At 36.7% G+C, this 5,298-nt stretch overlaps 1 long non-coding RNA gene across 1 annotated transcript; it reads right to left on the reverse strand.

Moving 5' to 3' along the window:
* Positions 1 to 3,595: 3,595 nt before the first annotated feature.
* Positions 3,596 to 4,654, reverse strand: LOC143036050 (uncharacterized). Its single transcript, XR_012967345.1, has 3 exons — positions 4,545 to 4,654; positions 4,133 to 4,350; positions 3,596 to 3,744 (listed from the first exon to the last, which is right to left on the reverse strand). It is a non-coding gene; the product is annotated as an uncharacterized LOC143036050 (long non-coding RNA).
* Between the last annotated feature and the right edge of the window lie 644 nt (positions 4,655 to 5,298).

Raw genomic sequence — 5,298 nt, forward strand, 5'->3', positions numbered from 1 at the left:
AAAAAAAAAAAAACTAGTCATACTGATAAGCCCTAAATTTGAGTACGCAGCGACACTATGGTCACCCAGTAATAAAAAGAATATAAGAAAAATTGAAAGAATCCAGAGAGCAACTACGAAGATAGCCCCAACAACATCAACGCTGTCATATCAAGACAGATTGTCAAAACTAGAATTATCGACTCTGGAACAAAGAAGAGAAAGAGGTGACTTGTTGACGTATAGAAGTCCTTGATAGAGAAAACTTACTAAATTGGGATAAGAGAAACACAAGAGGACAATGAAGGAAGCTCAAAAAGGACAGTAATAGAAGAGACCTGAAAAAGAACAGCTTTCCCCACAGAGTTGTGGATGTATGGAACATACTAGCCGAAACAATAGTGTGTCCAAAAATAATGTACGAATTTAAGAGCAAATTAGATATGGCGAGATACATGTGGTGATTGGTTTGATGACGAAAATATTACTACGTTGTACAGACGATGATACTAGAAGTATGATACTAGTTAATACTAGTTTTCATCATCGCACGCTAGTGTCGTGAGCGTGGGCTCCTTTCACTCAGGAAGCGAAACCATAACATCATTAAATTCTTGTTGAGGTCAGGCCTTTCACCCAGTGAAAAGGCCTCTGTACAGTGAGGGCCAGATGTCTCTGAAGAGTCGTGTAGGACACCTGATTGTTATTAGTCAGCATATTGCTATTGGACAGTACAGTATATTGTAAACAGAAATGAACTTAGTCAATCATAGATGATTGGAGGAGAAGCCTTACCCTTTCAGAGGTTTCGTCTTGGCTATCACACATAGTTAAATCAGTCTAAAATTAGACTAGGAGTGTCTCTACCTAAGTTAAGACTGCGGCCCAAAGAACCACTGAGAAGATCTGTATATAAAAAAAAGTCCATCCTCCCACACCCCGTACACCACCACTACTCAAATTATTGCCAATTAAAATAAACATTAGTAAAAATCATAAAGAGAAGGAATGGTCTCATTCAACACCACCATTTTGAGATATGCTAAAAATATTTAATTCAAACTTGTTCGTAACTTCCCCTGTCCTGGCCACTCTACCACAGCTACCACTTAAATTTAAAACATAAACAGGAGAGTGCGACATTGGTGGCGCCGCGATGGGATTAAATTACCCTGTATACATTAACCACCAATACATTGCTAAACAATAACATGACACTCGGGAGAGAAGGACATTGTTTACGAGCATGTATGATATATTTGTGTAATATATGAAATACCATTGAATTACTATAAAATATGAAATATGAAATACCATTGAATTACTATAATATATGAAATGTGAAATGCCAATGAATTACTATCATAATGAATTCATAAAAACATGTATACACAAGTGACATGGAAAAGTTAGTGAGTGTTGAGTGTTAGTGAAGTCATAAAAAGTGACATATACACGGTGGACTCTCTTGAAAACAGGGTGTCCAATGTGATCGACGTATGAATTTTGAAATAAATGAGTATGTCGGTTTCCTCAGGTTTAGAAAAATATAAGCGGACAATATCAAAAGAAACTTATGAGGATGACTGTTCCTTTAGGTTTAGTGAAAAATATAAGCGAGCAATATCGAAAGAAACCAGTGAGGATATCGGCTCCCTCAGGTTGAATAAAACCGGGCATGGATACAAAACCAGTGAGGATGTCGGTTCCCTTAAGTTCAATAAAAAAGGGGGGGGGTATGAATACAAAACCAGTGAGTATGTCGGTTGCCTCAGGTTGAATAAAATAGCGGCATGAATACAAAACCAGTGAGTATGTCGGTTTCCTCAGGTTGAATAAAATAGAGGCATGAATACAAGACCAGTGAGAATGTCGGTGTTTCCTCAGGTTGAATAAAAAAGCGGGCATGAATACAAAACCAGTGGGGATGTCGTTTCCCTCAGGTTGAACGAAGAGCAGGTAAATCAATAACAAAAACCATTAAGGCTAAGGTTTAATGGCATTAAGCGAGAAGTATGAAATTAATGAGGAACTCCGTTCCCTCAGGGTTGAAAAAATTAATCACAAAATGAAATAACAGCCGTTGAAAGAAAATACAAAATTACCTAGGTATGGAAAAAATTATATATGGAAAATGTGATCTATATATTTAGAAGGAAAATTACCTCGGTTTGAAAACAAAACTGTCGCGATATATAATTGAAAAATGAGGCAGAAAATCGTTTGGAAACGAAATTTTGTGATACGATGTTTCAAGGCTATACCTTTACCTAGGAAAAACGGGCTTACATAATTGATTATGCTTCAAGGTTATACCTTTACCTAGGAAAAGGGGCTACGTAGAAATATAAAGTCCGGCTAGAAAATAAAAATGAAAAAGGTGTGCGCGACCGACCGTACAAGGTTATAATTTTTCTTTGGTGAATTGAAAGTCCCGTTAGAAAAGAAAAGAAAGTAAAATAAATAAGGAGTCAGGAAATAATTTTAAAATGTGGAAATTACAAAAATCTTCGGCACACGAGGTGTGCGCGGTCGTACGTGTTTCAAGGATGACCCATTCCCTTGATATATGTGATCTCTCTAAAAAGAGCTATATGAAAAACAATCATCCCTCAGTAAATGAGGATTTGAGGTTGAAACATTTCCCTCGTCGAATATAATTACGCATATTGATATACAAAACGACGAACATAGAGATAGAAAAAATCCATCGGTAAATATTCTTACGAGTCCAACAATTTAATGAGGAAGAAACATTCCCTAAATAGATAAAACCTTTCATGTGAGTAAAATAGTTAAAATGAAATCATCCTTCGAAAGACAAAAATCCCACGAATTGAGTTATGCCGTGGCAAATTTGAATCCCGTGAGTTTGAGCAAAAACCCTCAGCAAATGAATGTCCCACATATGAAAAATACATAAGTGAAATTGTATAACATAACTCCATCTGCGAGCAGAATTCTCGCGTGTTAAGAATAAAACGGGAAAATAAAACCCCACAAATAAATAAGGAGGACGAATAAGTTTCCCCTGTAATTAAGGGGACCCCCCCCCCACCCCCAGATTTAAGAAAAAATCGAAAAATACAAAAAATTGAGTCCCTCTGTTACATTCCGGTTTCCGATATTTCAACAGCTATTGATGTAGACATTTCCCTCAAGCTGCTATTGAAGTAGACATTTCCCTCAAGCTGGACAAGTGCAGTTCCTTTTAAGAAAGGTTGGTGTGAAAAAGGTGCGCGTGATACAAAAATATTAAACTTGTTTAGTGACACAAAATTAATTATGTCCTAATGGCGACCGTCGGTGAATGATTTCTATACAGCGACGGCATATCAGTATTATAGTACATACCGAGTTGTATAAATGTACATATCATATGCATAGTCTCAGATTTAACCCTGGACAGGTAGCGTGGATAAACTCTCCCGCTATGGGTAGCGTGGTGTCATATCTGTTACTTTCACTTTGGGCGCTTATACCCAGTTGCCATTATGCCCTTCTTTATTTATTATTTTATAATTTACTAATAAAAAGACTCTACTTTCTACTGGTGAAGGAAAAAAAACCAGCTGAATTTAAAAATAACACTTTACTTACATGATTACGATTTTTTTTTTATAAAAATAGACATTTGGTCAAATAACAGGCACTGTACACTTTAAAATACCAAATTCCACTAATATCAAGTGTTTTCTTAAAAGTAGAAGAGTTCCCGAGTTGATTGGTGTAAAAACATTGTTGATTGGAGCAAAACTGCAAAATCTGTAAAGAAAAGAAAAAGCAGTTAATTTTTTTATGTACAAAATCACTAAAATTTTTGGTCTGAAAGGAAGGCTATATCTATAGTAGTAATACTTATTAGATCTGGATGAAATTTTCCAGAAATCATCTCCAATAATCCTAAATTATGATAAAACATTAGAAAATTATATATAGTAACTTTTAAAAAAAAAAAAAAGCTTAGTTTCAATGTAACCTTTACTATGTGCAATTTACGTAAAAGAAAGGCATATTTAGAGTACTAATAATTGATGGATATGCATGAAATTTTGTAAAAGTAATTTACAATGGCCCTAGATGAGGGCAAAATTTTTAAAAGTTATATTTAGTAAGTATAAACTGGTAAAAAAAAATAATTCGTGAAACTTACCACGCGCAATGCACTGGTCACAGACGTAGTTGACATGCAAGTTACATGCAGGCTTATGGTACTTCGCACACACAAGTTTGGTCCTGGCATAAGAAGAGGAAGGGCAGAAAGGGCATCTGCCTCAAAAGTCACTGTAGAAGGCTCTTATTTATCGCTACTCACGAAAAGGGCCTGCAAATACTCCTCCTCCGTCAGGCTTCTCTTTGTCATGCTGAAATCTGAAAACAGAAAAAAATCGAAAATTAGAAATTAGCCTCAAAATCACATTTTTGCTACCCTCCGATCCAATATGGCGATTGGTACGGGTAGCTACACCATTCACTGATATTTTCCAATAAACACAATAAAATTATTTCACTAAGTAATAATGCAGTAATGTAAAATGCAAAAGTTTTGCAATTGCCTGACTTACCCGAGTTACGGTAGCGTGGTGCTAGATATGCACCATTTACAACTTTGGAAGGCGATAGCGGGTGAAGGCGGTGGAGAAGAGGTGACATACGTGTTGCTTCCACTGAGGCCGGTGAATGACTAACGGTCCCTGATAGTGGTGGGCAGCTACCGGTAAAGTTACCGGTTTTATTGGTAACAACCTTAACGGTAGCTTACCGGCAAAAATTCTGCTACCGTTAAGGCTCCGTTAACCGATATATCCCATAACACTGAGAGCGGTAAGCACGGCTCGGCTTGGTGGTACTGAGTGACAGTACTGACGGTAGTGGTGGGCAGCTACCGGTAGTTACGGGTTTTATCGGTAACAACCTTGACGGTAGCTTACCGGCAAAAATTCTGCTACCGTAAAGGCTCCGTTAACCGATAAGCTATACCATAACATTCAGAGAGCGGTAAGCACGTCTCGGCTTGGTGGTAATGAGTGACGGTACTGACGGGCCCAGTGTCCCGCTAATTTTACCGGTTAAACTTTTACCATTAAGCAATTATGTACCGCTAAGGTCTCGGTAATTTTTTACCATTAAAACCGTTTTTTTCGGCACTTTTGTTAATTTCTCAATAGAATTAATATTATTTCTGTGATCAGCATACGGAACTATATTAATTGTGAAAGTTTCATCGAAAAATTCCGCGTGTCGCCAAACGAAGACCCATATATACATATACATACATATATATATATATATATATATATATATATATATATATATATA

Source organism: Oratosquilla oratoria, chromosome 20 (genome assembly GCF_046742065.1).
Source record: "Oratosquilla oratoria isolate Oo_2021 chromosome 20, ASM4674206v1, whole genome shotgun sequence".
Lineage (NCBI taxonomy): Eukaryota > Metazoa > Arthropoda > Malacostraca > Stomatopoda > Squillidae > Oratosquilla > Oratosquilla oratoria.